This window comes from Melitaea cinxia, chromosome 22, assembly GCF_905220565.1.
Source record: "Melitaea cinxia chromosome 22, ilMelCinx1.1, whole genome shotgun sequence".
NCBI classification, from domain to species: Eukaryota; Metazoa; Arthropoda; class Insecta; order Lepidoptera; family Nymphalidae; genus Melitaea; species Melitaea cinxia.
The window spans coordinates 1,721,188-1,747,014 of record NC_059415.1 but is presented as its reverse complement, the minus strand read 5'-3'; the positions used below and the strand labels follow the sequence as shown (position 1 = coordinate 1,747,014).

The following is a 25,827-nucleotide window of genomic DNA, read 5'->3' as shown; positions in this document are numbered from 1 at the left end:
TGACCTAGGTGTTGTGTAGTCGGTCTTCCCGGGCTTCCGGAGGAAGATGACCGTCGCCTCCTTCCAGGGCCTAGGAAAATATCGGAGCTCGAGGCACCTGTTGAAGAGGCACAAAAAGAGGTCCGGGTCCGATTGGATTGCGTGCAGGCATATATCGGCAGTAAAACCGTCCGCACCTGGGGCCTTCTTCGGGTCAAACGACCGACTAGCCAACTTCAGTTCTGTGTGAGTGAATAGAGGGTCAGTTTGGCCCGAAGAAGTCTCGATGTCGGTCCGCCCGGCCAAGACCCTCACCCGGCGGTGCTCTTCGGAGTCATCCTCTTCGGAGTCCTCCGGGTAGAAGGTCTCAGCCAGGAGTCGGGCCGAGCCCCTGGCATCTAACCCCATATTGTTTACCACCAGCGGTGGGTCCACGTCCCTCCTGGAGGTCCTGCCGAGGACCCTGTAAATCCCTCCCCACATTGATTCCCCATCCTGGCGTTCACAGAAGGCGACCCAGCTGCGCGTCTGCGCATGCCTCACCTCGGTCGCGTACCTTTCCTTCGCCTCCAGGTACTCTCCCACAACCTTGCGACGCCTGACCGGCGCCGCGCATCTGATCCTACCTTTCCTGGTGGCCACCTCACGCTTAAGCACTGCCAACCCCTCGTTCCACCACGGCATCGCAAGGACCTCCCTGTGTTTTGTTAGTGGTATTGTTTTTGTGCATGTTTTTTGTATTATGTCGTTTAGTTGAGTTATTGTGGAGTCCAATTGTGCGTGTGTCTGTATGTTTTTAATTGTGTCTATTGTGAAGTGTTCTTGCGTTTTAATTTGACCCAGTTTCTCACGAAACTGGGCCCAATTCGCCTTTTTTGTGAAGTATTTTCGTGTTGTGTGTCTGATGGTGTTTGTGTTGATGTGTTTGGTGTTGATGAGGAAGGTGATGGCGTTGTGGTCCGAATTGGTCAGGTCTTCGCGCACGCGCCAGCCGTCCACCAGGCCAAGCAGGTCAGGCGATACAGCAGTTATATCAATATAACTGCTGTACCTTTCGCCGCCCCGGATAGTGTCGAAGGTGGGGGTTTCCCCTTGGTTCAGGAGGCAGAGACCGAGGTCCTCCAGGAACCCGTGCAGTTCTTCGCCGCGGCGATCCGTCACGGGACTACCCCACCAGACGCATTTGGCATTGGAGTCTCCCCCAATAACAATACTCCGACTTCCCGTCTCGCACTGCACCCGGCGCAGATGTGCCAGGTACGAGTCCATCGGCAGGTTGGGCTCAAAGTAAAATGAGACCAGGATGATCTCCCAGCTGCGAACACGGATCCCCACCACAGAGATGTTGTTCGTGGTGAGTTTCGGGTACTGCGTGACGTGAAGGTCCGCATCAAATACGATGACTGCGGCCTTGACAGTCCCACTTCCATCGTCCGCACACTGGAAGACCCTGATCCCACTCTGACCTTTCACACGCCTTATGCCGCCGACGTATGGCTCCTGTACCAGAGCAATCCGCGTACGCAGGCTAGAGGCTTCGATCAGGAAGTCGGAGTATGCCAACTTACTGCGCTGGAGGTTCGCCTGGAGGATGTTTAAAGCCACTGTGTCTACCGGCCTGCCCTTAGCAATACGCTACGGAGGAGCGGGCGATGTCATCCCACCTCCTCCTGACGGGACAGTCGTCGCTAAAAGCGTTATGGTCGAACTTTGCGAGCTTCGCCCGACGACAGTTCCGGCAGGAAGGTGGCGACACCGCCGGGTCCTCCGTGCATTGAGCTTTGAGGTGTGGCCCGCCACAGTGGCTGCAAAGGTCCGCTGGGTCCTTGCAGTACTTCCGCCCATGGCCGTACCCGAGACAGCGCGTGCACTGGACCAGTGGAGACTGGTCCTCCACCCGCAGCCTCATCAGGTCGATTTGGACCGTGCCCCCTCGAGAGGGTTAGGGATAGGGTCGACAACGCAACTGCAATGCTTTTGGTGTTGCAGAGGTATAGTCTGCGGTAACCGCTAAATAGCAGGAGGGGCGTACAATTGTGTGACACACTTGAAATATGAAAAAAAATAAACTCATCAACCAAAATACATAATGTAATACCTACGAATTTCCATTTCACAATGTTTTGATTTTACTAAAAAGTCACGCCAACAAACTCAACCGACTAATAAAAATTATTTTTTAAATACAAGATTTTAACAATGGAATTGTTCAATATTTTGAATAGACTCCTTGGTGGTATTGGTATATACCAGTGCCCATGTCCACCTAAATCTAATAACCCATTATTCTAATCATGTAGGTAGATGAATTGAAACCCACATTTGTGATGTAACATGATAACAGCAGACCTGTGAATTTCAGATAAAGGCATACCTTTGTTGAATTTCGTGACGTAGGTTTGTAATGAATAGTAATTGAATACGGTCTATGTGTAACAAATTTATTCGTCTCATACACAGCAATGTATTATATCTACATTTGACAGAGAACAGCTGACATAAATAAGTATAGCCATTAGCTTCAGCCTTAAATATCCCACTGCTGGTCATAGCCCTCTTTTCCCATGTAGGAGAAGGATCAGAGCTTAATTCACCACGCTGCTCCAATGCGGGTTGGCGGATATATTCCTTACTATGAGTAACGATCGCTATCAGGTTGATATGAAAACGACTGGGACCGACGGTTTAACGTGCTCTGTGGGGCACAGTGAGGCGTCCTAAAAGGACTGCACAAACACCCAGACCACGGCAAACATCTGCATGGCCAATAAAAATGTTTGTCATGTGCGTGGATCGAACCCGCAACCGCCAGCGCAACAGCTACAAACCAGTGCTGTGACCGTTGCGCCAACGCGTCGTCTAATGTAAAGATAAGTACGTCCAAAGTATAGATATATATACCTACTTATATTTATTGCTACGTTGTGGTTTCAATGGCGATTTTTTGTTCTTCCTGTATCCATTCCCATGAATATTGCCGTCACAATATAATATAGTGTATATGGTTAAGGCCTAGGGTGTAAAATGTAAAATCGAGGACTATCTCCTCCTGGAGATAGTCCTCCTTCTACCATACTTGCCACAGTAAGGAAACAGCATAAGAGCATTATTATACTGTGATCTTCTGTAAGTTCGAGGTACTTCCCCAGTCGAGGTATTTCTTGCTGTTTCCTACCTCAACAAAATTATACATTTAGGATAATCTAGATTTAGGAGCCAGCATCATTCTAACCAATATTTTACAATAGTTAGTGTTAGAATTGATGATAGGTGCAATTTAATTTTTTAAATAATGTGGTGTAATTATAGAATTAGAACGCTTTTGATGTGATTGTAATTTAAATTTATTTTAAGTACAATTTAAATTTTGTAATAAATGTAAGGTAGTTATAGAATTAGAATTTTCGTGATCCCGCTGTTCCGCGACTACTGTAAAAAATTAACATTGCACGACCTGCCGAAATTTGACGAAAAAATAAAATGAACTGTGTTGGTTAATTTTATTTTACAAATAATGTTCTTGCAAAAAAAAATAGCAACAGTGGAAACTTTTAAAATAAATAAAAAAACGTTTGGAGTTAAGTCAGAGCCAATATCGACAAGAATATAAAAATAAACCCAAAAACTTAGCTTCCAAAAGACGTCGAATTTGGCTTCACAACACATTTTCTTAGTTACATCATATTTAAGTATTATAGAAAATTGACACTTATTTCTTATTAATGCACCGATGATCCGACAACAGTTATTGATGGCTAACAATTAATTTGCCATTAAATTAAAATTCTCTTAATTAAGACCATTAAATTTACATATATATTACATATGAAGGGCAGCTGAGAATTATGATTAAAATTTTAAAGATTTTGGTAAGGTTCTGTCGAGACTACAAGGTTTGGCGCAGTGGTCATAGCAACGGATTACGAGATTTATTCCTGTTTATTTCGGATGTTTTATTTGCTATACAGAACTTATTTTTATTGTACTTTTTTATATTATTAATTATTATTTTGGCGCCAAGTTGTTTTGAACGTAAAACTATTTTAAAATATAAATCAATACTTACCAAACTCAATTAGTAATTTTGTTTTTTGTATGGATTATGTACTCGTAGCGTACCTGTAACAAAATATAGAAAAATAGGTTTATTAAAATACACAATATTTTTTACAATATACACACACATACACCTGTTTGTAAGGTAAGCAATTAATCCTTTTTATAGGTAACAGCCGTCTGATATAGCTACAAATTTTGTTTTTTCACTAAATATATATTAATAATCTATATAAATAAAATCTGTCCGGGCAGCTAGTATTTATATAAATAAATACATATGTCACACCCAGACCCCAGGTGGGAATCAAATCCAGAACCATGAAGCAGAAATCAAAGTCTAAGCAAACTGCGTAAAATGTGTAATATTGTGTTATTATATAATCTAAGTAACAACAACCGTGTGTATTTTGTCAAAGCTTAGTATCAAGCGTCAAATCTAAATTTTTGTAAAAAATTATCAATAAAATAAAAGCAGCACGAAAAAAGATTCGATTTAAAATTAAAACACATACTTCTGAAAACAAAACCCTACTAATATTTTTTTTTACACACGGTCGTCTGTCCCTAAAGTAAGCAACTTAATGCTTGTGTTAAAGGTAACAGCCGACTGATATATAGCTACATATTTTTTTTTTTCGAATAACATACTTATAAATAATACTTATATAAATATATAAATAAATATTTATATTACACCTTGAGACCCTACAAACTGAGGTAGGACACAGCAGGAATTTCCTGCTCAAAATATGGAGCAGCCCGACTGGGGTAGTACCTCGACCTTACAGAAGATCACAGCAAAATAATAGCGTTTTAAAGCAGTATTGTGTTCCTGTTGGTGAGTAAGGTGACCAGAGCTCCTGGGGCGGGGGGGAGATTGGGGATTGAGTCGGCAACGCGCTTACGATGGTTCTGGTGTTGCAGGCGTCTATAGGCTGCGGTAATCTTTTGCCAGCAGGTGAGACGTATGCTTGTTTGCCGACCTAGTGATATAAAAAACAACCCAGACTCGAGGTGGGAATCGAACCCACAACCCCCGGAGCAGAAAGCAGGGTCACTACAAACTGTGCCAACGGGCTAGTCAAATTAATAATTCTCAATATTATAATTGTGTTTGCTGGCAAACGAAAAAAAACCGACTTCAATTACATCGACAAATAATACAATGTAGGTAGACGAAAAAAGTCAGTAGTAGTCAAGTAAATGTGTATTATCAAAGATTACTCCAAAAGTTGTAATCAGATCTCGATGAAATTTAAATGTGAATATATACATATATTCACATTTAAATTATATATATATATATATATATATATACGGTCGAATTGAGTAACCTCCTCCTTTTTTGAAGTCGGTTAAAAAAGGTGAAACTTTATGAGGATAAATTAATGTATGTTACACGCAAAAACTGCAGAACGGACTGTTATTCAACTTAATATGTACATAGCTGGAGATGGACAATAACACAAAGGCTAATTATTAAACCAACAGTCCCACGTAAAATACGCAGGTGAAACCGCAAGATACAGGTAGTTACTTATAAAATCATAAATAACTATAATCCAAAAAAAATCTTATTTTACCACAAAAATAATACAAGTAAAGATCCTTTTAGTTTCACGGCCGTAATAAACACTGAACTTCATATCAGATTCATTTCACTCGAAGGGCCGACCGGAAAATTGCAATATACTGAAACCGATGTGTTTTGATCCTTACAATAATACAAAAGTTTATTATTATCTAAAGGGTCGTCGGCACATAGGTATGGAGGCTCGTAAAATACCCAATTTGTCAAAGGGGACATAAAAATATAATTTGTGCGACCGATCTGGTGAGAGATCGAAGAATGTTTGGACACACGGAGCGAAATTCTACTGCGGTCGGCGGTTGGGAGCTTATTAAAATAACATGTGTATAAAATATACGTAGATTACTTTTTTAATAAATAGATATTTTAAACTATTTATTTTTTAATATAAATGATTTCTTTTAAAATTATATTTAATAATTCATGAGATTTTACCCGTCATTGTGGTTTATACTTCCTACGTCTATCCTACACATCACATGATATTATATAGCCTAAATAATATAAAATATTATGCTTCCTTTTATTTTACTTAGACCTCTCCTGCAGACATGGTTCAATTCCCTATGTCTTTTTTATGAGTTATGCATGATATATAGCGTGATATTTTATAGCATAAATAACATAAAAAATATAATTATTATCGTTGAAATAAATAACCAAATTACTTTTTTACATTTCAATATATGTATATATTTATTATATACTTATTACTGTAAAAGCTCTATATATAACAGTGATTATGAAGATGTATATTTTAATATTTTTTTCACCCGTGTGTACTTTCGAAATTCGCCCTAGCACGAACTATCCCTTATTGTTATTCTCCAGTATATTAGCCCTATATATTTTTACTACACCTATTACTTTCTCAAATAGAATTCGTCTCAGGGACTATTTACTTCGTTTTGACACTAGTCGCGTGTAAGGATTGCAATCCCGCATAGTATGATCCTGCAAGCTCGCGGGATTCCGCGCCTCCAGCACATCCACATTTATTTTTAATATCCAAATTTTCTTTTAATATAAATTTTTAAAACTTCCTTTTACACATACTTATAATAAAAAAAATAAAAAATGTTTAATTAAAAAAAAAAACAATTATTATATATATTTCCTGCAATCGCAGTTCGAAAGTTAACATTTAGAATTATTTTTGGTAACATAAATTATTATAGAAAAATCCCCCGTATAGCTCGACTCCAGAGAAAGATAAACGACAAAGAATCACCCGCTGTGCGACACGAGACAATAAAATGTGCCGATTTTGTTTTAATCTGTCCCCTCGTAAATATAATACCGATTAAATTAACCTTAACATAATTTTTTATGTTTCGAATTCCGGTTTAAAACGATAAAATATACAATTACTATTAATAACAAATTGTTTTTATAGCTCTGGTTTACAATTTGTTATTTTTAATTTTTTAGTAGTACATAATATCACTTAAATACCCACTTGACGCAGTTTGTGACTTTGCTTTCTGCTCCGGGGGCTGTGGGATTCTCGCCTGGGTCTGGGTGTAATATATACATATAATTATACTTATTTATATGTGTGTTTTTAATGAAAAATATCCTATGTTACTTCTAATACCTCCAAGAATATGTGAAAAAAGATTCATGATGATCGGTTAAGTAGTTTTCGAGTGAAAGCGTAGCAAACAAATTTATATTAACATTTATAATATACAATATATTATAATATTGTATATATAATGACAGAAAAAAATAACAATAAATATAGAAAAATCCCAAACAGCTGAAACTATAGTCAATTGGATTGGATATTGATGTGCCCGTCGATAATACAGTGCAACGGTATTACAGTACAGTACTCAGGGTTGGAACTTCATTACTGGACTACTAGATGGCGTTGAAGTAGCTAGATTTTGAGATTTTTTGACAAACATTTTTTTTTTATTTTTCGTAATTTTTTTTTTTTTTTTTTTTTTTTTTTCATAAAAAGTATCCTGTGTTACTTCTAATACCTCCAAGAATATGTGTACAAAGTTTCATGATGATCGGTTGAGTAGTTTTCGCGTGAAAGCGTAACAAACAAACTTATATTTACATTTATAATATTAGTAGGGATTTATGTGTATGTTCATCGATCACATCATCTATATCAGTCGGCTGCTACCAATAACACAAATATTAAGTTGCTTACCTTAACAACAAAATACAGTGTGTGTATGGCAAAACAAATGTTTGTTTATAAATAATATATAAATTATAATATATAATCATTCCAGCCTATTGCAGTCCACTGCTGGACAAAGGCCTCCACAAGTTTACGCCAAAAATAACGTGAACTCATGTGTTTTGCCCATAGTCACCACGCTGGACAGGCGGGTTGGTGACCGCAGGGCTGGCTTTGTCGCACCGAAGACGCTGCTGCCCGTCTTCGGCCTGTGTATTTCAAAACCAGCAGTTGGATGGTTATCCCGCCATCGGTCGGCTTCTTAAGTTCCAGGCCGGTAGTGGAACCTTGTTATCCCTTAGTCGCCTCTTACGACACCCACGGGAAGAGAGGGGGTGGCTATATTCTTTGGTGCCGTAGCCACACAGCACACAGCAGCAGCATAATATATAATACGTATACAATATTTAAAAAATGACTGATGGTGAATTAATATAAGCACGCCCTTTCAGGCAAATAAAAAAGAAAAATTATAAAACTAAAACAAATTTAAAGTTTTATTAAGCGTCCTGATGATTCTCTGAACAGTCATCGGTATGAAAATTACTAATCGAAGGATAACAATCTTTATTACATTTGAGGTGATTTTTAATAGCTTTAATAACATCACATTGCTACCATACAGTTTAGAAACTGTCTCTACCACATGTAAAGAAAATCATGATATATTAAAATATAAAAAAACGAGTTTGCTTCAGACCACACGACAGAATAAAACTTACGAAACGTAACTCTCTCTCTCTTTCTATCTTCACTAACTTATATATCCTTCTCAACTTCCGTTCGCCTCGCCCGATCACACTTTTCGTAACGCTCTCATAACGCAATCATTCACCAGCTTATTCCCCAAGTCAAGCGGGAGTAAAGATTAAACTTAAGTAATGTTTCGATATTAACGATAGTTTTCAAAATTAACTCATTCTATAATAATAACTCATTCTATAATAATAACTCATTTTTAATGAACTGATGTTATTTTTTTTTTTAAATAATAACATCTTCATTTTAACTCCTTTCCTTTACAGAATATTACAGAAGCGGACATAAAGACAATTTTATACAAAAATGTATAAGTTTTAGAACAAATAACTTAAATGGATATAACTAAAATCTGGTAAACGAAATTGCGATCATATGCTAGCGGTATTTATAATTGTTCTTCGAAATACAATACCCTCGCTAAACTAAACATCGACTTGACTAAAACCAACGTGTAATTAGAATTTCTCTAAGTGTGGGTTGGGTACGATCACCCAAAAACTATAATACGCAGAAAAATATTTAAGCAAGCAATAACTTACCATAATGCTTTTACATTAAGGATCAAACTAATTAAGCAAGTTCCTTGTAATTAAAAAACATTTCAAAGGCATTATTTAAATCATTTTCTTGTAGACTAAGATATTTAAAGCAGATATTAAGCAGACGCGTTGGCGCTACGGTCACAGCATTAGATATTGTGGAAAGTATCGAAGGATCGATTCCTGATCATAACGTACTCGTGTAATTAATTGTCTTCTGCAGTTTGTGATTTTGAATTTTGTACGTCCGAGCATAGGAGTAAAGCCTCCTGGGTACTGTTGAGTGTGAAGCGTTCATTTATACCATAAAACCTGACCCAGGGAACTTCGTACATCTGCGAAGAGGTAATGACGCAGAAGGAGACGCGAAGCAGGCCAGGGAGATTGACGTCTACGCTGACCCACTCCGGCGCAGACGTACGGGGGCAAGGAGGAGACGGTTTGCCCACCTCCTCCCCCCCTCGTAATAGTGGGGTCGCCTGCCGATAGTCGGGGGACTTCGACCGGCCGGACAACACGATCCCACATGTCTGAGGGGTGGACTTGTTGTGAGCGAGGCCACCCCCATCATTGTGCCGGAGCCTGGAGGTTTCCGTCCGGGCCTACCGCCGGGGCGAGGTGGCGAATGCTAGCGCGACCCCATCTCGCCCCACCCGGGCGGACGACTGCTCGCACGTGGTTGTTTTTTAGTCAGAAGGAGTCTGACATAACCCTCTGGTGCCCCCGCGCCGGAGGGTATCCATGATGAATTTTCCCCACGTAAAAAAAGGGAACTTCGTACATTCTTTTCCGCGGGTATATAGATTGATTTGAATTGTTTTTAAATAATAACCTTATTCTGTCAGCGCTGAACACCATAAACACTGCTATTCAATATAGTTCTGTCGTTACCTTTCAGTAGTTCATTTTTAACAGACTTCAAAAAAGGAGGAGGTTACTCAATTCGACCGTATATATATATCTTATGTATGTTCGGGAATAACATCGTCGTTTATGAACCGATTTTGATAATTCTTTTTTTGTTGGAAAGGAGATATCCCAAGAGTAGTACCATGATAAAGAAACTAGGATCTGATGATGTAATCCAGAGAAATCAAGGGAAACCCTCGAAAATCGTAGTGACGACTCGTGCGTTTGTCATTTTTTTTTATCGTCTACTTACGTCGTATTACTTGTCGATGTGATTGAAGTCGGTTTTTTTCGTTTGCGAGCAAACACAATTATTATATACGTAGTTGCGGACTCGAATTATTCCTTAAGTAAAAAATGATGAGTATATTATGTCTGAAATAGATTCATTGTAATATCTTATTTTAAAATATTAACATATATTTGTATGATAAGTGGGTGGTATCAAACACGCAACCTCCTCCGAACCACCTGCAAACGTACAACTATCAAATTTCATATTCAAATGTTATTTCCAAGTTAATTTTTACGCCATTAAGAACGAGTTTCTCAGATTTCAACATGGTGGCATGAATAAATCGTTATGAAACTGTAGTTATTGTGAGTGATGGCGCTGTTTCGACGATACGTCATATCTGTATACATAATGCATGGGATGCAGATGTGTTCATTAAAGTTTAAATAAGTTAGTGGGAAATTGATGGGCTGTGAAAAATCATTCTTAGTATTTTAAAAATTTATTTTTAGAAAATTAATTGTGAACGCAAACGAAAAATATCGACATCGATTTAAACCAAAATGCAACGGTAACTGTGGGTAGTTGAAAAAATAATCAATTCTGAATGCATTATTAAGTATAACTCAAAAAGTACTCGTCAGATCTCATTCAATTTTAAATGAAATAACATGACAAGTATTAACTTTTGATTAATAAAATAATCTTCAAAATCGGTACACAGAGTAAAAAGTTATGAAGCAGCCAACATAAAAAAAACAGTCGTATTGAGAGCCTCTTTTGTTTTCCGACGTCGTTTTTTTTATACAACTAGGTCGGCAAATAAGCGTACGGCTCACTTGATGGTAAGCGATTACTGTAGCCTTTAGACGCCTGCAATACTCTACAATCATCACAAGCGCGTTGCCGATCCTACCTCCAATTCCCCCGGGATCTCTGGTCACCTTGCTGCCAACAGGAATACAACACTGCTTGAAAGCAGTATTATTTAGCTGTATTCTTCTGTGATGTCGAGGTACTTCCCTAATCGGGCAACTAAAGATTTTGAGCAGAATATTTCCTGCTGTGACCTCGGTGAAGTAGAATTATTTTCGTCAAAACAATTTTTTTTTGTCTCTATGTTAAAAACTATCAAATGACATAAAACTCATTCGGCTATCACAAGAGTGAAGGTAGTGAAAGAAAATCGATCTAAACTAATTAAATTAAAAATAGCTATGAACACTTTTCATTAGGCAAGTTATCATAAGGATCATCATCATCATCATTGGCCTTAGTCCGTCAATTGCAGACGATTTAGACAGTGTCAGACAGACACTGTGTCACCTAGGACACTCTTCAGGAAAACGCAGAGTTGCCTAGCTCTGCGCCACCCTCTCGACCTCACTAGCTAGGCCCACAGGAACGACGAGTCCATACGTGTGGAGCCAGTTCAGCTGCAGGAATGTTTCGCATTTTAGAGCTATGCCACGAATGCTTGACGGAGACCCCATTCCGGGTTTCAAATGAAGTTTTCCTTCTCCAGGACCCTGATGATTTTGAGCCAAGATTATCCCTCGGTCGCCTTTTACGACCCCCACGGGAAAAAAGGGGGTGGTACTATTCTACTCGGCCGACACCACACGGCATTCATAGGGATATTTGTTTATAAATTATTATTTGATAAAAATATGTGTCATCGAGTTATCAGATCGGTGAAGGTCAATCTTCCACCGGCTCTTAGACCAGTAGAAAATTTGTAACACTTACTCATAAAAATCATACATAGTAGCTCTACGCAAATTATTATTTTATTTTTTTTAGAAAATGAATTATATTTCCTCGACAAACTTAATACCGTAATTAAAACATTCAATCTGTTCAAACACTAAAGCAAGCTGTGCTAACGAATAAAACGCACATTTTATATTAATTAAGACTCACATTAAACAAATGTATTGCTTTTTTACCTTAAATTAACACATGTCTCTACAGAATTATCATTCAAAAATAGACCCTATACGTCTGAAATGGAGTTGAAAATGTTTTGTACGATTTGTTTCCAGTAATAAGAAAAGTGTTAAAAGCGATTTGTAAAATCATTTCGTTTTAGAAAGTTCGGTAAAATTTACGGGTCTAAGGGCAGAGGATGAGAGATGGTTATGTTATGCTTTTTATAACTGAATTAATGTTCTGTATGTAAGTTTATGGTGGACGTTTTTCCGTGATTTTGGCCACATATTCTAGTTGATTTACATCATTTGTATATTATTTTTTATTTATAACCATTGGTACTTTTACTAAAAAGAATAACAGTAAAATAAAAAACACGAAAAAATATTTATAACGGAAATAATAAGAACAGGATCAACAAAATCTTTTATTGATACTTACGAGTATTAATAAATAATACGGCGGAAAATAGGAATTCCTCCTGTTTTGAAGTCAGTTAACTTAAACTAAAAGTTCCTAAAATTCAGGACGACGGTTATATGGACTATGGTGGTATATTGCTCGCTACGATTCATATATATAGTCTAAATAATATCGATAAAAATAAATGAAAGAAAAGCTGTGATTCATGCACTTAATCCTATTATAGACCGCTGCAGTACTGTTTTAGACAATTCTTGATTATATGGACTATATTCAGTCCATATAATCAGTTTAGTCAGTATCATTATCAGTTCAGCCTGTTTTAGTATGCTAGAAATAGGCCTTCCCAAGTTTGCGCCGGACTTCCTGGTGTTACCCAACACTCATTCAGCATCAGCAATCTTACGTAAATCGTCGTTCCAGTGGACCAGAGGAAGGCCCACGCTGCGTTTGCCCAAACGCGGTCTCCCCTACGGGACACGTTTGCTTCAGCAGCCATTGGTCCTTCGAAACTTGCTAATTCTGTGGCCAATATCGGTTACTTTATACTATATAACCAAGAATGACTAATTCAACTGTTCTTTACAACAACTTTTTCATATGGTATTTATACCACTGCTGGATAAAGTCACTATACACAAAACCAGAATAATAACCATATTTTAATGAAATTTACACTAAATGAGATAGAGTCACAAACATAAAATTTATTTACTAATATCATAATCATTAAAAATACCACGAATATTAGTTATTGGACCACCTTTGAGATATTTTTATTGACATTTTTAAGAAAACCTGTTCAGTATTATTTCGTCGTGTGTTTATTTCGTGGCAAATATTTAGAAGACTCTAAGACAGTTATCTATGACTTACATCTATTAATTTAAAGCATTAAGAACGAATGGTGATGACTTTAAGTTATTTTTTTTAACAAAAAATCCGAAAACTGGTCGTTTGTTCGTTCGACAAAAATAAATTTAGTTATACTATTTTGAATTTTCTCCTTTTTATTACATAGTTATATACACTACTAGCTGACCCCGCAAACGTTGTTTTGCCATACATGTTATTAACCCCCAGTAAACCCCCCCCCCCCACAGCTGTATAAAAATAGATGAAGGTCGATTTTCAGACTTACCCGATATGCACACAAAATTTCATAAAAATCAGTCCAGGCGTCTCGGAGGAGTACTGTAACTAATATTGTGACACGAGAATTTTATATATAAGTTTTTTTGCTGAATTTTTTGTTCAATCACAATAAAATATAGCCTATGTCACTCCTGAATAGTGTAGCTTTCTACTCGTATTAGTGAAAGAATTTTCGTGATTAAATCAGTATTTGCGAAGATTACCCCCTACAAACAAACAAAGTTAGAAACTTTACCTCTTTAATATTAGTGTAGATATGATTTTTATGGGACTTTCACTATGAGATAGAAAAGGTTGTAGAGCAAAATATACCCTACTTTTTATCCCGGGATTTCCGCAAATCGGGGCATACGCGGAAAAAACTGATTTTGACGCGCCCAAGTACCTACTGCCCATGTAGATATGAAATAATCAAACGTTTTCTATTGAATATATTTAATATGACAATCGCGGGCAAATCTATACTAATATGATAAAGCTGAAAAGTTTGTTTGTTTAAGCGCTCCAAACTCAGGAACTACTGGTTCGAATTGAAAAATTATATTTGTTTTGGATAGCCTATTTATTTTTCCCCCATGTATTTTTTCTCAAATCAACGCGAGTGAAACCGCGGTGAACAGCTAAGATTTGAATCAAAATACAATATTACTAAATAGAGTTAAAACAAAGTGGTATCGTTGCCCTAAGCTAAACTAACTATAGAACTTAACCAATCAAATATTATTTCGTTCTCGTTTCAATTAACCGTTAAGAATTCAATTTTAATAACAAAACAAAAATGACATTATTACGTCATTTCCGTAAAACTCATTACCCTCATTTGAAGTCATTATTACCCGCGATTAAAACATTCCTAATAAGTAATTATTTTCAATGGGAAACAAAATTGAAATCAATATCGAGGGCCGTCTCAGCTATTATTAGTCAAACAATGAAAACCTGCAAAGCCAATGAGGGCTTTTGACTTACACGTGCATTGGAGATATTCTCAAGGCTGACCTTCGTAGTCAAATACTTGTCTATAACGTCTTCAATATAAGAATTAAAATTAAAAATTCTTTTATACAAGTAATCGTAATTTTACAAATTAAATTAGCATTTGTTAAAAGTGAAGCTACCGCCGATTACGAATATAAATTCTGCAGAGAAAAACTGTTATTGTCAGTCAGTCAGTCAGTTCAGCGAAAACAGCGAACACGCCGAAAATGGCGTGAACTCAAGTGTTTTGCCCATAGTCACCACGCTGAGCAGGCGAGTTGGTGACCGCAGGACTGGCTTTGTCGCACCGTGCTACCCGTCTTAGGTCTGTGTATTTCAAAGCCAGCAATTAGATGGTTATCCCCCATCGGTCAGCTTTTTAAGGTCAAGGTGGTAGTGGGACTGTGTTATCCCTTAGTCGCATCATACAACACCCACGGAAAGAGAGGGGTTGGCTTTATTCTTTACTACCATAGCCACACAGCAGCACGATATGAAATGAGAGAAATTATTTAGTTTAAGTTTCTTTAGTGTTAACTTTAAATGATTGTAGAAATTAGAAAGTAGTATTTTATTTTTCTGTTCTTTTTATTTTCGTATCGTATTTTATCTTTTTAATTCAACCAATATATGAAGTAGGTACGACACCGTAGCAGATATACCGATTACTGCAGTGTTAGATCTCGTTTCTGGTTAGTGATATACTGGCCGATATATAGGAATATAGTATAGGTCAGTTCGGGGTTTATGTAATTGTTTTGTGTGTCGTGTTTGCGCGAATCTTAGCGATACTGTGAATTTATTGGAAACATTTTTTTTATAGTGAATCATCCTACTACATATTATTATGTAAAACCACAAAATAAAACAGGTCAAATTATTTGTATAAAATAATGTAATTATTTTAATTTTTATACCAAAATTTGACTGCGGATACAATAATTACTTTCGACACAATTTAATCTAACAAGTTTTGAGGCTGTTATACTCAACTCCACAATAATGTAATGTAGAGAAACGGTAATAAGCGAAACATTTTCTGAAAATAACGTTTCCACTATTTCCAAGATTATATCTATCATGAAATAGGTAATATTTTTACTAATCACTAAAAACGGAAAATAATTGGATACTAAAGAAATAGTGTACATTATTTTTCGACCCCGAAATTACAGCAACACAACTCAAATCGCGGCGTTGTATTCTTGAGACGTTGATATTCATTCATTCATGTAGTAAATAAACATTGATGCCATTCTTTAAAAATAGTCTAACTACCCACCACGTTACATAAACTCGAAATTTTATTAAAACAACCCAAAGTTTCAACGACGTTAACCTAAACTCGACAATTACTCACAAAAGTGATACAGATATCTTCTGAAATATACTTTTACCATAGACCCTTTTACCGTTGGGGTTGTCCACAAAATACGTTTGTGAATAAAGGAGATTTTATTTGTTTGGCGTAATACAATTACGGTTACAAGGGTATTTTTTTTTACATGTCTTGAAAAAGAAATCTGATTTATTTAAGTAATCGGGCTTAGCTTTTCAGACGCAATATTTTCTAGGGGGGCGCTGAAAATATGACTTAAAGTGACAAGGATGAACGAGAAGGGGGACAAAAACCTTAAAATTCTGCGCGAGGTATTTTTGTGAAACCTCTGATAGGAATGAAATAATATCATTACTGATACAGATAAATTATATTAAGTCATTTAGTGTTATTAATCTTCACAGAAAAAATCTAGCTACGGAAAGACTTTTTTTTCCATTTTCAACCTCGAAATTTCATCAAAACAACCCAAAACTTTAGACACTGTTATCCTTGACCCGTCGGTATACCCTTTATTGGTGCTTACTGTAATTGTAAAAGTTTTGACATGACGCCGTTGACGCTCGCGGTGAGCTCCAACTGTATGCGTAATATATTACTTGATGGCATGTTCGTATATAGCTGTTCTTGTTAAATGTCCAGATATATTGCTGGAACTATTCCAGTTTGTTTTGTTTATTTAAGGTTATGGCATATACGCTTTTTTATGTATTTTAAGATAGCGTTATTTTATCTTTTATGGAAATCGTCAATGAGCAGAACTGATGTTAAATAGTCGACCAGACATAATCAATTGCATTATCAGTAAAGAAAGAAGCTTGTCTTACTTAAGCTTTAAAAATAGACAATGCGAGATCTAAGAAGAATTAATGAGGAGACAATTTTTATAAGAAAGGAGAAGACTTACAGCTCTGTCTATCACAAAGCGTAGGTTTAGTAAGTTCTCTTTGGCTATTTTCTGTGAGATTAAAATATGATCATCATCATCATCACTTCAGCTTATCGTAGTTCACTGTTAGACATAGGCCGCCACAAGTTCGCGCCAAAAATAGCGATAAAGATAACCAATCGATAACAAAAACAAATTTTTTCTTTTCTGAAACTTCTTATACATTATTTTTAGTTCCTTATTTTGTGTTCCACTAAAGTTTCGTTTCGAAACTCGCTTCAAATTACTGGTCATTTATGGTTGTTATTATCATTCTTTCTTTTTGTAGCAGCGTAATGTTATATAGCCTATTTCTTTCACAAAAACTACATATCTTATAAAAGAAAACACTATCGTAAAAACTATACTAATATGAACGCTAAATAAAAATAAAACACAATAAAATTTTAATGATTAGTACGAAAGTACATATTTACAGATTTGCTTGACTGGAAAAGTATCTCGACCTTACAGAAGATCACATGTAAATAAATACCATTGCTTTGAAGCAGTGTTGTTTTCATGTGGTTAGTAAGGTGACCAGAGCTCTTAGGGGGGGGGGGGGGGGGGGTATTGGGGGTAGGGTCCAGAACACGTTTGCGAACCTAGGTGTATTAAAAAAAATACCAACTAGTTATCTACACAAATAAATAAAATTGGAGTATCTGTTTGTTATATTAAAATAAACGCTTTTTACTAAATTCATATGGATGTATACGGTACATTTACCAAAATAACATTTTTTACAATTTTCGTCTGTCTATCTGTCTGTATGTTCCGGTTTATCTCTGAAACAGCTGGGCCGACTATAACGGGACTTTCACTGGCCAATAGCTGATGTAGTAAGGAGTAACTTAGGCTACTTTTATTTGAGAAATTTATTAATTTTACAACTCTGCGAACTGAACAATAACTTTTTTGTTCAATTCCACGCGGACGTAGTCGCGGGCACAGCTAGTAGTAAATAAAAATATTATGGTATGAGGTATTATCTTAAAAACGATATCAACATTTTAACTGAGGTAGGGCACAGCAGGAATTTCCTGCTCAAAGTCTGGAGCAGCCCAACTGAGGTAGTACCTCGAGCTTACAGAAGATCACAGCTAAATAATACTGTTTTCAAGCAGTATTGTGTTCCTGTTGGTGACTTAGGTGACCAGAGCTCTTGAGGGGATTGGGGATTGGGTCGGCAACGTGCTTGCGATGTCTCTGGTGGTGATCTAGTGATATAAAAAAAAATCAACATTAAAAATAGGGCTATAATTCTAGTTTTAACTACTTTGAAAATAACGGATTTTTTTTTTGTTACTTAGGCTAAGCGCGCACTGGCGGCCAGGCCACAGCGGCCAGTATTGCGACCAGGCCGCGAGTGTCGCGACCAGCCGCAAGCGTCGCTCCCAAGCCATAGCCCATAACGATATAATTTGAACACTCCGTAAAGAGTAAAACATCTATCCGCGGCGACCAGTGCGCGCACACTAGCGCACGATCGTACAATTCTTCGAATCTCGATGGCCGCGGCGGCCGGCTGGCCGCAGGTACGCCGCAATGATCTCGTTGGCCGCGGCGGCCGCTGGCCGCTCGCGGCCAAGTGCGCGCTCTATGATACGATGTACATACATTTCACTGGTCGCCGCGGCCCGGCCGCTGCGGCCAGGCCGCCAGTGCGCGCTTAGGCTTAGTCATCTATCAAATGAAAAACGTAAGTAAAATCTGTGTACATTGATTTGGATGTATCTATATCTTGGAAAGCACGTTCTATCGGCCCCGGTTATCATGATATACACCTGATAGCGATCGTTACTCATAGTAGAGAATGAATCCGCCGACCCGCAGTAGAATAGCGTTAAGGATTAAGTTGCGATGGTTCTCCTACATAGAGAAAAAAGTCTATGCTCAGCAGTTGAATTGTAGAGGCTGAATCGTTACAAATGAAAAACGAATGTAGAGTCTAAGGCAAAAATGTATTAGATTTAAAGAATTTATTTCACATAAAAAACATAACGTTCACTTATAATGAGATACAATCAATATACTATAGGATGTAACAATTTTTACCTTTGGAGCGCCTAATCGAAATATTTATAATTACATTGTATCATCATTACAGCCTATACAATCCACTGCTGGACATAGGCCTCCACAAGTTTACGCCAAAAATAACGTGAACTCATGAGTGTTGCCCATAGTCACCACGCTGGGCAGGCGGGTTGGATTTGTCGCACCGAAGACGCTGCTGCCCGTCCCCGGCCTGTGCATTTCAAAGCCATTGTGTATACATGTTCTTTTAATTTGGATTTAAAAAAATATATAATATAGCTGCACTCCCTCAAACAATATTGTTTTCTTACCACACTTTGTACGTACACTAGTCAGCATTAATTTATCCTTGTTTCTTAAATTATGTTTAGTAGATTTTTTTAATCAATTTTGATGTTGGAGTGCATTGAATTGCTGATAATGTTCTTGATCAGTATGCGTAGGTGTAATAGATGTATGTATATAACTGTGTGATAATTAACAATTTTTTGTCTTAATAGTTGATGTGAAATAGGGATAGCAAAATAGTACTCTAACATAGATAAGTGTACATTAATATGAATATATATAGCAAAATTATGTAAAAGATAAATATTTAGACTTTTAAATATCACATCAAATGTAAGTTATTTTCTTTTACATATTAACTAGCTCTCTTTCGCGACTTGTCACGTACGTACTGTCAATATTCACACCGATTGATCAAAAGTGTCGTGTAAGCTTGACGAACAAACTCAATTTCACATTAATAATATTATTTTGAATTGTACTGTTTGGAAGCGACCAATTATATTTCAATATTGATCTTTTATAGAACGTTCAAACAAATAAAATAATCTTCATACAAATTTTTCGTCTTTTAATATAACTAGCGGTCGCCCAGAAATCGAAATTCGACCATACTTAAAAATTTAAATTAAAAAAAAACAAAAAATTATGAAAATAAAAAATATTTTTAAATTTTCACATTTGACTACAGACTTGGACAATCAACAAAAGAGTATAATGTGAGAGTGTGTGTCAAATCATGGTAGTGAGTGTAATGTTTTTTTTTTTATTGATTTAATATTTTTTGTACAAAGTTTTTGCTTTACGTATTAATATATAGATGAGTTGACGCAGTTGTCATGCCAACGCGGACTAGTGAACACGCTTTCGACACCCACCCTGTACAATTATAGTTTAGGCCATACAGAAGTTAGCATATTCTGGGCAGGGGCATTTAGTCACACAGGAATTCGTAGACAGTAAATTTTTCATTGTGAATTTATATTTGATACTCAATATTTTCTGCATGATTAATAATGATATTCTACCGATTTTTCAAAAAGTACTTAATTTTACAAAGCGAAAGTTCGTATACAGCGGTCAATTACGCTAAATTTCTAGCAGACAAGGACACGTAGCTAGTTATCATTTAAGTTTTGATCTCCCTTTGATTTCAATTAAGCTTCAAAAACTTGTTAACAGTTACTTAGGTACATTACAAACGATCAGTGTTGAGACATCGTTAACGTAGATTTCAGATTTTATCATTGAATATTCCATTTACTGTCGACCACTAATTAAACGGTGTTTATCCACCAAATGGTCAATTTAATACTGCTTCATATGAATTCTTATTGTTTCACCCATGCTCAGTTTTGATATTTGCAAGATTGGTGGACATTTATAACCTCTGTTCTCATTCTTTTAATCATGTCGAGTGATGTTTTATAGTTTTGGATATACTTTATTATATGTTCTATTTATTAGCAACTTATAATATTCTAAACATTTTTGAATATCATATCAAAAATTGACCGCTCCAGCGGGATTCGAACCCGCGTCTCCGACTGACCGTGTCGGCGCTCTAGCCAATTAAGCTATGGAACGATGTACCCGCCAGAGCGAAATTTTTGATATGATGATTTTTATTTTCGGTTTAAGCGAACTGTAAGTCTGTGTCTGTAAAGAACTCACTATAGACGGCGACACGGTTCGCTTAAACCGAAAATAAAAATCATCATATCAAGAATTTCGCTCTGGCGGGTACATCGTTCCATAGCTTAATTGGCTAGAGCGCCGACACGGTCAGTCGGAGACGCGGGTTCGAATCCCGCTGGAGCGGTCAATTTTTGATATGATATTCAAAAATGTTTAGAATTCCTAATGTGTGGGTAACACAAAAATAAAATCGTACATAACTTATAATATAATAATAGTAATTAGATAAATAACATTAAAAGGTGAAATTATGGGGAAATTGTGTCGTATTCTTATTGTTTGAGGTTAGGCACAGTAGGACATATCTTGCTCAATATCTAAAACAGCTTGACTATGAACGACCGGGGAGGTATCTCGACCTTATAGACGATTACAGCTCAAGTATCTATTAGTGTGTTTCTGTTGAGAATAAGGCAGCTAGAGTTCTTGGGTACGTGCTTTAGAAGCGGCAATAGGGTCGACAAGGCGCTTGCAACACACCATAATATCTATATCTATACAAATAAATAAAATTGGAGTGTCTGTTCGTAATATTAAAATAACCGCTTTTTACTAAACTCATATGGATTTATACACGGTACATATACCACATTAACATTTTTTCAATTTTTGTCTGTCATTAGCCGAAACCAACAGACAGGTAGACACCTGTCTGTTGGTTTCGGCTAATCTCTCACATGGCTGGACCGATTTTGACAGGACTTTCACTGACAGATACCTGATGTGATAAAAAGTATCTTAGGCTACTTTTATTTTAGAACTATAACTCTATATTTATAACTCTGCGAATTGAAAAATAACTTTTTTATTAAATTCCATGCGAACGAAGCCGCGGACACAGCTAGTAAAATATATTGTCCAATTGAGTAGCGGTTGCGTTGCCAACACAAACGTTTTTTCATAAATACTTTAATGAGATTACAGAACAACAAACTTAATGAAATGTAGGTAGTTATAGTACAGAGTACAAAATTCTACTCATCGCCTGTAAAATTACACTGTCTTGTATACCGATTTCATAGAATTAATGAACGTTAATATTTACTTATAAATATTGTCAAATCCAGTTTTATGTTTAATTTATTTCGTCATGTGTGAGCTATAATTATAAAACATTTGGCGGGAGCGATAAATAATCGACAAATCTAATCCTAACAGCTTTTAATGCATTATAATACATAAATTATTACTTAATTGCCAATAAATAATAGTTCTTTGATTTTCAGAAGCCAATATTTTAACACATAGATTAATTATGATTATTATTTTTATTTTTTGGTGTGGCGATATTTAAGTTTTAATTTCTTTTTATTCTAAATTTACGTAAATTGTTGATACAAACAAGCCTTCATATTAAATATTAATAGCTGTTCTGGTGAACTTCTTACCGTTTTTATTCGTGGTGAATAATAACTTAAAAAAATCAAACAAACCTTGTTTCGACAATAACAAACACAAATAAAATATCCAAAATGTTTCCGAATTTTTTTTTTTATGTCACTAGGTCAGCAAACAAGCGTACGGCTCACCTGATGGTAAGCGATTACCGTAGCTTATAGACGCCTGCAACACCAGAAGCATCGCAAGCGCGTTGCCGATTCAATCCCCAATCCCCCCAGGAGCTCTGTTCACCTTACTCACCAACAGGAACACAGTACTGCTTGAAAACAGTATTATTTAGCTGTGATCTTCTGTAAGGTCGAGGTACTACCCCAGTCGGGCTGCTCCATATTTTGAGCAGGAAATTCCTACTGTGCCCTACCTCAGTTAAAACTGCGCAAAGTAAACGTTTTTTTGTGTGTGTTATACACAAAAAGATTGTATTAAAAACAAATTAATAACAGAAGCGGTGCCTCGGTACAGGATTACATAGATGATAAAGATGTGTGAACTTAGTGACGCTGTATTTCATGCAAGATATTACTAATTTTGTACTAAAACATAGTTTATATATTATTTTCAAAAGAGTAACTGCAGAGTATATATATATATATATATATATATATATATATATTTCTTATTAATTAAGTAATACAAATGACAAAAAAAAAGATAAAAGAGGCGTTTAACTATTCCACTATTCTATAAATCTTAATTAATTGTACAAGTAATTCAATTAAACAGGAAAGAGTTTACGACCAATTTAAATAATAAAATTATGACTTAAATCTATTAAAACTATAAAGTACTAAGCAGTAAATATATACATTCAAAACACTACTTTAAATATTGATATGAATTCCTTACCTTATATTTTAATAAACAAAATATTTCATTTTTCATACCACAGATAACCAAAAAACCGATAGCTAACATCGATTAAAATGTTCCCGTCACTACAAAATCGAGAAGCTATAAATAAAAAAATCGTACTTAAAATAAAATCTATCGCGTCCACGGTCCAATCAAATTAAAATAATTAATAGTTATTTGAATAACCGATAAGATCCGATGTAATCGACGATCAATCACGAGAATCGATTAAATATCGAATTTAAATCGTCTTATTAACATAATTAGATGGCGTTTTTTTATTTAATTTTGTTTCATATGACCCTTTGAGTTTTAGTTTAGTTTTTATGAACGTACTTTGTCTCCAGAGCAACGAAGAACAAAATAGATATTTTCTTTTATTATTTCAGATTATCGCCTTGCTGGTGAAGGTTTTTGTTTACGTATTCCTCGATACATAATGACTAATTTAACATAACTCAAAAAAACTTTTTTATTTCTACGTCATGACAGAAAAATATTCTCACCTACTAATTAATAACATTTAGCGCGAAAACCTAGGACTGAAATTTCTAAAAAATCGTTCATAAAAGAAAAACAAAGACGAATCAAAAACCACAAATCAATGTATCGTTCACAAATCGTTTTATAGATGTATATTTTCTCTTAAAATAGCAGATTGCCAAAACTATCAAAACTAGCCATTTCAATGTAAATGATGAAATTTCAACAAGTATCAAAACAACACGTCTTTAATATAAAAAGAAATTCGACACAAAAGGTACGCAAGTTTCGCGAGAGACCATAAATTTGTGCCTCATATAGACACATGGGCTTAATTAAAACACATCGGTAACAATTTACTTCAATATTTAATATACGAATGTATCGGTTTCAGAATTTACGATCTATTTAACATTTCTATTAACATAATGGTAAGAAGTTCGATGCTCGTCTGTTATGTTAATTCGTAACCTATTTGTAATAAGTTTCGGTAATAATCGTTCAAATGCTAATTTTATAAACATTCTAGTCGACAGACGGTGCCCTATCTTGCGGACCCTCGAACACGTGAAATTTAAATAGAATTAAAATAAAATAATAGAGGAGTATGAGTATGAGTGAGGAGAAGAATATACGTTAGCTATGAAAGGATTTAAGTAAAACACCTTATGTATGTACTGACAAACCCCAAAGAATAAACGGAGGAACATAAAATTGTTTTATTTAAAAAACAGCAACGAGACAGATTATGAGTGGAAACTCTCTCCACGTATAATAAACGAAACTTTTAAACTTCGAATAATATAATGAAAGTGACGTGAAAACCGGAACGGTAATAAACAACAAGCGTTAAGGAAGTATAGATAATCGATAAATCCGATAACTTGAACGGTAAACAAAAACACGTCTTAATCTCGAAGTGTTGACCGCTCGAGATATAAACTTCTATCGATTCTCTAACGAACGGGTTAACAGACTCAAAAACACTATTGACACACGGGTTTTTGGGATATCGTTTTTTTTTTTTTTTTTTTTGTTATTTTATAGAACAATTTAAAAAACAAACGAAACTTAACTGTTTTTTCGGCTGTTAATATAGTTTACTATTTATATAAAAGTGAAAGAAAGAGAAAGAAATTAAATGAAAAGACATGTGTTTGAGACACACACGCTGCTTACAAACACATAAATAACACAATAACATTATGACACGAAACATAAACAAAAATTTAACTAAAAAACAGAGAAATAAATAATTGTGTTTGTCCGCAAACGAAAAAAAAAACTGACTTAAATTACATTGACAGGTAATAAATACAACGTAGGTAGACGAAAAAATAGTCAAGTAAATAAGTGTTATCAAAGATTACTCAAAAAGTAATCAACGGATCTAGATCAAATTTAAATGGTACCACAAGACGAATATCAGTCTTCGACTAAAATATGAAGCATCGAAAGCGGTCCTCCGAATAAAAAGTTCTAAAGTAACATACATAATAAAATGCAATCGAATTGAGTTCCTCCCCTTTTTTGGAAGTCGGTTAATTAGAAAAGTTAACCATTCATTTAATCATTTGGAATTGATGGGAAATTAACATCTAACAATAATACTGTTAGATCATCCGTATGTCACGAATACATCTCCAGGAATGCATCGAAATGACTCGTTTGTTTGTATAACAGTTGCTTTTATGTAAATGAGTTCGAGATAGATAAATATACCACGGAAAAGAGGAATTCGAATCAAAGATGATCTAAATAATATAACAGGATTTTTTTTTTGTATATAAATAATCGAATTGTATTTAAATCATATAGTTGTTATTATTTATTGTAGTTGGACCGATGACCTACGTAAGATTGCCCGTGTAGGCTGGATGAAGATTGCGGAAAACCGGGATATCTGGCGCGAATTTCGGGAGGCCTATGTCTAGCAGTGGACTGCGATAGGCTGAAATCGCTGAATACAGTTCTACAATCTGACTATTCGTAAATTCATGATTTTATGGTAAATGCTACTTTTTTTGATCACA

The 25,827-nt window shown here is 35.8% G+C and overlaps 1 long non-coding RNA gene across 1 annotated transcript in view; it reads right to left on the bottom strand.

Moving 5' to 3' along the window:
• Positions 1-4,047: 4,047 nt before the first annotated feature.
• The window catches only part of LOC123664697, a 129,561-nt gene continuing 107,781 nt past the window's right edge, over positions 4,048-25,827 (bottom strand). The window contains exon 3 of the long non-coding RNA XR_006744869.1: positions 4,048-4,098. This is a non-coding gene — a long non-coding RNA (uncharacterized LOC123664697). The remainder of the gene's footprint in view (positions 4,099-25,827) is intronic.